Genomic DNA, 10,838 nt, shown 5'->3' with positions numbered 1-10,838 from the left:
AAATAATGTTTGTCTGTATAACTGTCCATGTAGGGTTAAAACTCAACACACACACACATATATACACACAATGATTTGTAGAAGTGTTCAACAGCACTTTAGTTGTCGTTTCTCTTACCATTAGTTGCAGTGTTAAATTAGGAGAAACCTAATGAGTTAGTATATCAGAAACTCGGAACAAATTACCTACATGGCAATTTGGACTAGAGAACTAATTGTGATCAGCTTTGTCTTCCTGCTCCGCAATAGCAAATAAAATGTGTTCACTTCACAGAAATGTTTCGCTATTCTTTTTTTTTTTTTTTTGCCAAGAACCAAACTGACAATCTTCTGCTTAAATATCTGCTGCAAAGTCTTTGTTGTCAAATATTGCAAAATGTTCCTCCTCTCTAGTCTGATCTCAGTCATTTAGAGTGAAAAGATGATGTAGGCTACATGTGCTCTGAATCAGTGATGAATGTAAACATGTGAAAATCGATAATTGCAGATTGCTCTTTCAGGTTTCATACCCCGGATGGGAGCTTAAGGGCGAGGCAGACAGGATTTTGAAACTGATGGAAATAAAATAGTCATGCCGAGACTGCCCGGAGGCATCAGCAGGGAGGATGATGAGGACTTAACACCTTTTATCATTAGAACAGTAAACTAATGAAGCTAGGGAGCTTGGTTTTCCTCTGCGTCAACCCAAATCGCTTTAGGTTCTTTTCTTCTTTTGTTGCTGCAGGCGTTTGAACTCTGTGTACTTCATCCTGAGGGAATTCGCCTCTGCCAAAGATGACAGACACTTGGGTGACAACCACCTAGCGTTGGATATGTATACAATATGTGTTTTCAACCAACACATTTTCATAGATGAATGCAAACAAAAGTTGCTTATTTTCCATTTTAGCTAACCGTGACCAAATTAGCGTCTTTGTACTTTACTCTAATCGTTTTAAAGCAACCTGGGATGAAACTTTTTAGAATGAGTAACTCAGGGCCCAAAAAAAAATTTTTATAATGAAATTAGTGAATTATTATATTCTCCCTTTGTGAGATGGTTGGCAGTTTGAGGGAAGCTAATTATAACTTCTATTGTACAAACCAAAGACAATTATTGGTGTTCTGTTGGAGAACAGAGACAGGAGCAGGCACACATCCAAGACGGAGTGAGGAAAATAATTACTGCCCTATAATACATGTGATTAGTTTTCATTCTTGTCAATTCATTCCTTTTAAACATATATAATAAATCAGGATTCAGTAAGGTGTTGCAATGCATAAATGGCAGTGATGAATTGTAATTAGCTTCAGTGCGTTCCTTCGCAGCTCAGGCGCAGTTTTTATTCAGCAGGAATGTTTTGCTGAGGTTGCCTCATCTGTCTCTCAGGGAGCCCGTTGGAGTAAACGGGGTGTGCCCTCACAAGCATATTCCCATTTTCTGCTTCAGTGAACTGGTGGCCCCCAATAATCCCAACACCATCATTTAGTCAGGCAGGCTATGGGGAAGTTTTTTTGTTTGGTTTTTTTTGTCTTTCTTTCTAGCCTATTCCTCCTTCTCACACAGTGGGCTCAAATTCCCTGAGCTTAGCAGAGAGTTGAATCCATGTGTATAGTTTTTGGAGGTGGGGATATCATTTTCATGCACTTTGAGAATGAGTAGAATTGGTTGTTGTTTTGTTCTGCAGCCCATAGATTGTCTTCCGTTACTTTTTTTCATTCCCACGTTTAAAGTAAGGTCCTTCCTTCATCTCTTCTATCCATTATAATATGGACAGCAGCTGTTCTTTAAAAAATCCTATAAAGATAAACTTTTCTGCTAAGATAACAATTTGGATCTCCTGAACAAGTTGACCTCAAAGGTCATCATCCATAAAGCAATAAATTGTCAATTCAAATAGTATCGTAACAGAAAGAAAGAGCAAATGTCTGTTTACAGAAGTTGGCTATGAGCTACGAAGGCAGCTGAAGGCTTATGTTGATGGACACAAATCCTGAGTCTTGGTAACTACCCGCTCAAGCTTCCACTCAGCACATGCGTGACGAGAACTTTGATCTCTCACATTTAGTCACCTGGCTTTTTTCCACTAGCCTGGATAAGTCGAGACAGATAAGTTGAATTTCAACAGTTTGCACCATCAAACACATTCCATCTCTCTCACATGCTCCCTGTTGCTCTACCTTTCAAAGCAACGTGTAGGAGTCTGAAGGAAACTATATAATTTCTCTTTAGGATTATGACAGGTTTCTAACCTACTTGGAAAAAAATGTCTGAGGTATACAAAGACAGGAATCAGACAAAGTTGCACATAAATTGAGTTGAAATGACTCTGCATCACCTTATACAAGCTCAAAGTCAGATATGGGTTCAAGCATGGCATACACTGCAGAATGTTGGACAGAAACATGGTCTAGAAATTCCATTCTACAGTGCAGGAGAAAATAGGAAGCACAAATTTACTATATGGATGTCGAATGTTTTCAACAGTAACATTTACAATAGAGGTAAAAACACAATCGGCTCATATGGTTAAAAAATAAAATAGCAAATATGGGTTATGCTTAGGTGTGAATATGTTTAGAATCAATTATTCCATCAATTAATCAAATAATTGGATACAATTTTATTTGCATTAAAGTTTATGAAAAAAATATTGTTGAGCTTTTTGTGGTATTTATTGACTAAAAAACAACTAGACAACAGTTATGCAAATTCAAACAAGATTGATGCTCACCGTATGAAGCAATTAATTTAATAATCTATTTGTGGGCGATTAATCAATTCATTTTAATCATCTAGTCATGCTTTATTTCTGAAGAACGAACTTCAAAAATAAATCAGTGACTATATTTTCGTTTGTTGTCATACTTATTCCAAGGATAGACATTTGGCTGATTAAAATTGACCAAACATTTAGTTGCATTTGTAAAACGAAAGCAGCAGCCAATAATCTGCAACTAGCAAAAGACGCACGCAAATAATCACAAACATACAGGAGAGAAATAGATTCATTAATCCTGAGGGAAATTTCCAGGAACATAAGTAAATGATAAAACAAAAACATACACAAGGGAAATACGTCATCAGTAGATAGCACAAGGGTAGAAAAGGAAAAGCAATTAAAGTCCTACAAATTGAAGCACATTGCATCAATGGGTGTTGGAGTATGTTGACTGGACATTGATTGTGTTGTACATCAATGCGTCTTTGCCTGCCTGTGCACTTTTATATCTTGCAATGTCCTACAAGACAGCATGTTAGTTTATAGAGGTCCAGTCTTGTTAACCAATTTTCTTCTTACAGCGGTATGAAAATGACGTTCAAGTCATTTTCAGACTGTTAATCATGAAGTAGTGGTGACTACTTTTCTATTTATTATTTTTTTTTGCTTTGGAAGCAAATCAAGGAAGAGATGTGGGTAGCCTTGTATTTTTTCCCCATGTTCCTCCGTAATAGACGCTGTAGCATTTTAAAATGTCAGAAATAAGTAAGATTTAACTTAGAGTAAGAAATGACTCAAATGACATCAGTGCAATGTGAGGGTTCTTACCTCCTATTTCTGTGGTCTTTCAATAAAAAAAATCTTCTTGACCACGTGTGTCCTCGAGGTTTAAAGGCCAAGATTTTCTTTCCATCTCTGCCACATTACTTTGAGAGGATGAGGCGAAGCCATTATTGAACCCTCTGATCTGAAGCTTGATATGATGTCCCTGCCTGTATAAGCTGGCCTGAAATATTGCAGGTTGATCTTTGAACACCAAGCTTCACTGATTGTACAATACATTTCAAGGGGTAGCGACCAGCCAGTCACCTCTAACTCTACCGTTTGTTTTTGGAGAAAAGCCGTTATTACTCAAACAGGAAGATGGTTTCTCTTGATTTTAACCCTTCTTGGCCTACTTTCAAGGTGAAAGTCTGAACTGTGCATAACTAAAAGGAGCTTAACATGCATAAAAGATTAGAAAGCATTTTGGCTGTGGCTTAGCTTGTAACGGGCTAGCAAAAATCCTGATTCGAAGTTTAAAAGAGGCATCTGATTGACAAATATGTTTTTCATGAACAGATCACAAGATGTTTGATAAAAGTCTATCTGCATCAGACAAGATCTAACGATTTATTTTTTTTATTTTTTTTATCACTCTTTGACTGTCACTGTAGCCAACTGAGTGGAATGAGGGGATTCACCCAATTAATTTACTGGAGCCTGCAATAAAAAGGCTGAAAAGCAAGCATTCAAGTGGTCAGCCTTGCAATTCATTTAATTAAGTAGAGTGCATATTGCGCTTCACATGAAACACGGAGCAGTTTTATGATTATGTCATGGATGATGGTGCTAAATGAAAGGATAGCTCCGACTTTTGTCAGCAGACCTAATGCACATAGATTAATAAATTCTATCTAATGCCGTATGTGTCCAAAATTTTAAAAGTCAAACATAAAATAAACAAATAATAATTGGCCGTATATGTTATGGAGGCCGGATGGACAGACTGCCCCATCTTCGGCCAGCTCCCCAGTCACACCCAAGGCCCAGGCCAGCTGTCAGACATATTAGCTCCAGTCTGTTCCAGGTCTGCTCTCGGGACTCTTCCTGGTTTGACATGCACAGAACACCTGGCCAGGGAGGCATCTTGGTCATGTCCCAAGAACCACATTTGGCAGGCAAAGACTCTTGACCTCCATCGTCAAACCAAATGTGTGAAGCACATTCTTCACATCCACATGTAGCCAGCAGCATGGATGGAGTAAGCAATTATATTATTTTCACATCTTTGGGGAGGTTGGAAATATGACACATTCTGTGCTGAGTAAAAAAGCCTGCGAGTCAAAAGTTCCTCATTCGTACGGCATCAAAGAGAACACCTCGCCTGACGGAGAGCAGCACGGCTCCACGAACAGATTACGCTCACATCTTTCCGAGTAAATCATCGAAATGGTGATATAACAGATTAGCGGGCAAAGTCCATTTTCTCTTCACATTGAAGCTACACCTTTATCAACCCAGGAAATAATCGATTACTTTCTACTGCCATGTCCAATTTAAGGTAGCATCAAAGACCAGCTCAGCGTATGAAAGTGAGTTTGGTCATATTTCTAGGTTTTTACTCTAAACTAGAGGCAAAAATGGGTAGAATGCAGTTAAAGCTCAACGGTAAATAGTCTCCCTACCTTGGAGGCTGAATTTGAATTCCAAGAGATAATCTAATCAAATTCACAGATGGTTTGACAATCCAAGACAAATGTCAAAAGTGCTCACGACAGCCAGAGCACCTGTGGAAAAAAGACTCAACAAATAAGAAAACTAATGGCTTTACAGATTGGACTCTCAATTAACATTTTATGTCAATCCAAATTCACATTTAAAACATTGTGTAGATCAAAATTGATCCTACATATTGTATTCTATTTAATTTTCATCTTTGGCTGAGTAAATTTGTTGAATTGAGACAAAGTTTAGTTTTTAAAAGTAATGACTTTGGCAGCATGTTTGGTTGTTCTTAAAATTATACAAGTTTTTGGGCATTCAATTGTGAATTGATTGTTATCTCTTAATAAGCAGAGGTGCTGCAGTAATTTTTATTTATTTATATATTTTTTGCAGAACAGGACAGCATTGCTAAGAAGACATACTTTTACACTATTCACAATCTTTGTCAAGTAATTCCAGTTAAGGTCAATTTTCGGAAAGTGTAAAATTAGAGTGAATTTATTCTGACACATTATTGTGATTTAACAGTTTTTCTCCAAGGGGATGATTTGAATGACGAATCTTTATTGAGCTTTGAGGCTAAAAGGAATAAGAGAATAAGATTCAAGCCTCTGCAAATTAAATACATATGCAAATACCTCACCGTGTCTCAGCTGATATCAATACTTATTTTTATATGGAAAATTGTAACCTTAATATTTATATATATACTATATATATATATATATATATATATATATATATATATATATATATATTATACCTTCATATACTTATTTTTTATGTGAATAACAAAACTGTAACTGGTTTGAATATAAAATGTAGTCGCTAACATTAACGTACGATATCATATCTAATTGCTTTCCAACACAATCACACAAAAAAAAAGATAACCTCAACAGGGGGCACTTTTTAACACAAATGAACAATAAACCATTTAGGATGCGCAGACGACATGAGAAGTGAGTTTTAATGAGAAACATTATTAGCATATCAAAGACTATTTTTTATAATGTGATCACTTAAAGCAATTCAGCGTGTACGTTCGGCATAATTATGTTGTTAGGATTAACAGACACATAAAATTAAATCAGTCTCACGTTGACTGATGGTAATATTCCAAGAATTAGAAAAAAAGGCAATTTAATATGTGATGATTCAACCCTGCTTTTATTACTCTCTGTGGGTTTTCTTTGGAGATACTCAGTTTATCAAACTTTACACCAAACTAAATTTAAAAAAGGCCCCATGCACAGTGGGTGATGAGATTAGGTCCATGTACATGATAATGGATTCAATAGGTGCTGTGTTTGACATGCGCTCATGTGAAAGCAGTGGTCATAGTGAGCCTTTGTCATTCCCACACTTCTGTCATGGGGGGCTAGCCAAGGCCAAAGGAGGAAAAAGGTTCATTTCTCCTCCTTTCAAGTTCATCTCTTCAACCGTATTGTGCCTCGAATCCATTCCCTTTCAAGTCGGTGGCCTCACTTTAGCTTCCTTTTATGACAGTCTGTCATTGACAGATACAAAGAGATATAACGCAGTCTTCTACACCTGAGGGAATTTTCCTAGAAGAACTCATTCAGTTTTCATTTGAACACACCATAAAAAAATTACAGTGAATGCTAAACAAAGAACAAAGAAATTATGCAGAATTCCATCGTAGTAGGTTTCAAATCTTCCCATTTTCAAACATTTGTGGGTATAAATGAAGCACGTTTGCTCGATTTGGGTCCAAATTAATCATTGTGCACACAAAACATTTGCTGTCAAAGTTGTTCTACCTGCATTCAAATCCAATGAGGTAGAAACTTGGAAACTATCGCAGCTTTCAAAAGAGAGAGGGAAAATGAAAGCGGGAGACAGCAAGGACCTTAATAATTAATTCGGCAGAGTTTTGGTCCTGTGAGGCCAGAGGGAAATTTGTTTGAAAGTGCTAATTAAAGAAAGGAGCACACTTTAGTTTGGAAGGCATCAGTCTGCATAGGCATTTTGAAATCTCACTGAGTCAATGGTGCTGGAAATGCCTTTGGGGAAACACAATATGAACCACAGAGGCGGGAGCTAATGAGTCTCGCCGTCCACTCCGACACAGGTTCAACTGAAGCTTGCGGATGTTGCCAAGAGTATCAGAGCTTGTTTTGACGTACTTATGGTCAGAGGTTTCGACATGGATGTCATGGACTGTTACTTATCTCTGTTGTTCTTTATCAGTCGTGCATTGATTGTTTGACTGGCATTCTTATTGGCAAATACAAGACTGTGCAGTCAACAAGGGATCAAAATAGAAAGCAGGTGCCGTCGTCTTGGCAGGATGGCAACTTTATGAGGGAACTGGATGAGAGCTGTAATCCCACTGCAACCACTGTAATGTGTTTCACCAAGCAAAATTCAACTCACTTATTGTTCTGAATCGATAAAGATCATTTGAAAGGATTTACATAGAAGGTGGCAACAGGTTTTCAGAAAAAAAGTTGTTTTTTATGTTTTAATAGAAAAAAAGGTTCGTAATATTTATATTATAAATATACAATAAATAACATATTTATGCTATATTAGATATATATAATTTAAATATTTAATATATATTATAAATTTAAACATAAAATATATATATAATATATATAAATAGTATATAATTTTTTTATAATAGAATAATATAAATAAATATTTATTATTAATTTATACAAGAAGAAAAATAAGACATTTTAAATTTTGTGATAATAAATTAAGCATTATACAAGTGAAACGTAATTTCCATCTCTTTGTGTGTCTTAACATGTGAAGAAATTGACAATAAAGCAGACTTTGGCTTTGACTTTGACTTTGAATTTGAATGTAAGTCTTAAAGGTAACTTAAAGGGCGTGGCCTAATGGGTGACATCGGGAGCTTGGACATTGTGAATTTCAGGTGAATTTTGGGAGTTGCTCTTTTTCCAGGCCGGTCAACCCCCACCACCCCATCCACTGTCCTCAAAGAATAGTGTTCAGCATTTGAAGGCTGCTCTCCACCCTTACTTTCTCATACCGTCCACCCTACTCCGCCCATTCCTTCCGTAGACGATAACATTTCATCCACCATCGTGCCAAAACCGATTTCTCACATGTGCTGTCAATTTTTTCTCCAATCAAAAAAGAATCAAATCTATTGTCAAGATTGTAATCGAATTCACATCAATGAAACGCTTAATGAGCAAATGAGTATTCTGCGTCTTTCCAACATTTGACTCTCAGCTGGAATAATAATAAAGCCAAGAATGGTCACAAGGTGTCTCATACAGTATTCCACGTCTGTCCCATAAGAGATAGCAATCGAAGCACGGAGGCGAGATATCGCCTTTGTAGTGGCACATCGTCAGTGAGGCGAAATCCAATCTTTCTCCTCCACTCTCCATTTCTCTCAGCTGGGGACAGATAGAACTGATGTATCGCACGCGGAAAGCTTCACTAACTTCACTTGCGGAATATGCGGCCAGCATAGCCGCCTTAGTTGAAAATGAGCATATCACTGCCGGTATCTCATAACCAAGAGGATAACTGACATAACTCGTGGCGATGATTCAAACAGATTAGACGCAGAGATTGTTTTATTGATCTCGGTGCTTCCGTCACATCTGATAAGATCACTAATTCGAAAAGGGCCCCATTACGAGACGTAACCTTGCTTCGGAAGGCAAAAAGGCGCACACTCGGCATTTTACTCACGACCCATTAAGCTGTTGTATTTTTAATTGGGATTTAATTTCTGTTCTTATTTTATAATTTGAATGTGATATGTTCGAAACTGGTTGCAAATAGTTTGCCTGACAGATTATATGATCAGCATCTACATATCAACTTTGCTTATTTTTTAGTTCTGACTCTTAATTTACAAAACGTAATTATATTAGGTTTGGTCGATAATTATTGATTACCTAGAAAATTGTTTTTAGCTGATCAGTATTTGCTGATCTAACAAACAAGATTCAGCAATTGGAGGACTGATTCTCCGTGAACGTTTGTGGAGGGATGACTCTAGATCCCACATATATTAAGTAGATAGAATCATCTATTTTGGTTCTTAGTGGAGACAAGAATGCAGTTCCCGTTAAAAGACCTTTTTCGAGGAAATTCTCATTTCACTAGAATGAACAAAGAAAACTATTTCATTTGTGGTAATAATGGAGTAGTCCTCAAGACATGCCTGGATATGCTTGCCATCAAACAATGCTGAGCAGTCACACAATGATAATAACACAAATGCCACTCGCCTGAAACTATGGAGACGAACAGTTAATGTTCCCGCACGCTCTCTTAACAATCGACACCCAAGCTCATTAGGATGCATGCTCGCTCTCGGCTTCTTCTCGCCATCGGTCCCACTTCATCAGTTAAACAGCGAGTTTCTAACCCTGGCTTTGTTTGGTTAGAGCGTCCGTGTCTGATAAGAGCCCCCTGATATGGCCGACATCATTAATCACCAGCACTGTGGGAGGACACGCTCGGCAGGTTGAGAGAAACTGTTCCACCACTTCTCCCTGTGGATCCTTTTAACGGTACCATGCTCCTAATTAATAGAGCTGGCCCTTTCCTGGTGCAGATAGATGTTGTAATGCATGCAGAGCGAGAGGTAAATAATGGCGAGCAGAAGAGGAATTTGGAATTACTCTTGTCAGTCAACGTGATACAGAAAGAAATAGATGTGGAGTAATTCCAGGCAAAGGTTAAAGATGACGACGGGGAAAGAAAGAGAACAGTGGATAGAGAACTGATATTCCCATAGTGCTTGATAGGTGTAACTGCAAATGTCAGCGCCATCTTTAAAGCCACCTTGTTGGTGACCATTTTTCATCTTTCCATTAAGTGCCCGGAGGGCTAGTAAAAAGACTAGATGAAATGAAACATGGGCCCAAGACACATGCTGCTCATAGACATTGCTGCACTACAAACATTCAGAGTCCTTAATAATTATAAGTATAATTATTATTATTATTATTATTATTATTATTATTTACGCTACAGTTCAAAAAAAATTTAAAAAAGTTTTAAAAAATGTTTTTCAAAAAAGCATGACTTATTTTTGTGACAATACTGTATTATATTATATTATATTATATTATATTATATTATATTATATTATATTATATTATATTATGTTATGTTATATTATATTAATTATATTAAATTATATTAATTATATTATATTATTATTCCTCGGCTCAGTATTCGTTACTTTGAAGGAGGGTGTCTTTTTGCATTCACTTTCATTCTCCGAAATCCAGTACATGCCATTTAATCAGTATATACTATGCTCATAATGAAATGCTTTGGAGGTACCAATACCAAATAGCCAACCAGTTTTTATCGCACTTCATTTTAACACGTGAAACACAAAGGGTACATCACTGCAACATACACTTCCACAATGCTGTTCCCAGTAGGGTGGATCTGTCAAAGTGCTAAAATGCCAGTGTGGATCTCTTAATGATCACCCTGATCAGTTGTGTTTCATTCAGAGTGCTCCCTTCAGGTGCAGGAACAAATTGACCCAGCGAGAAGTGCATTTTACGGGTAACATTTTACACTTAACAACCCTAATTACCAACTGTGAAAGTTCACCTTCTCCAGGCTTTCAATTAAAAGAACCCTGCACTCTTGGGGATGATGAAA

The sequence above is a fragment of the Syngnathus leptorhynchus genome, chromosome 18, assembly GCF_054491065.1.
Source record: "Syngnathus leptorhynchus isolate UIUO chromosome 18, UIUO_Slep, whole genome shotgun sequence".
Classification (NCBI taxonomy): domain Eukaryota; kingdom Metazoa; phylum Chordata; class Actinopteri; order Syngnathiformes; family Syngnathidae; genus Syngnathus; species Syngnathus leptorhynchus.
Note: the sequence above shows the minus strand (reverse complement) of the source record.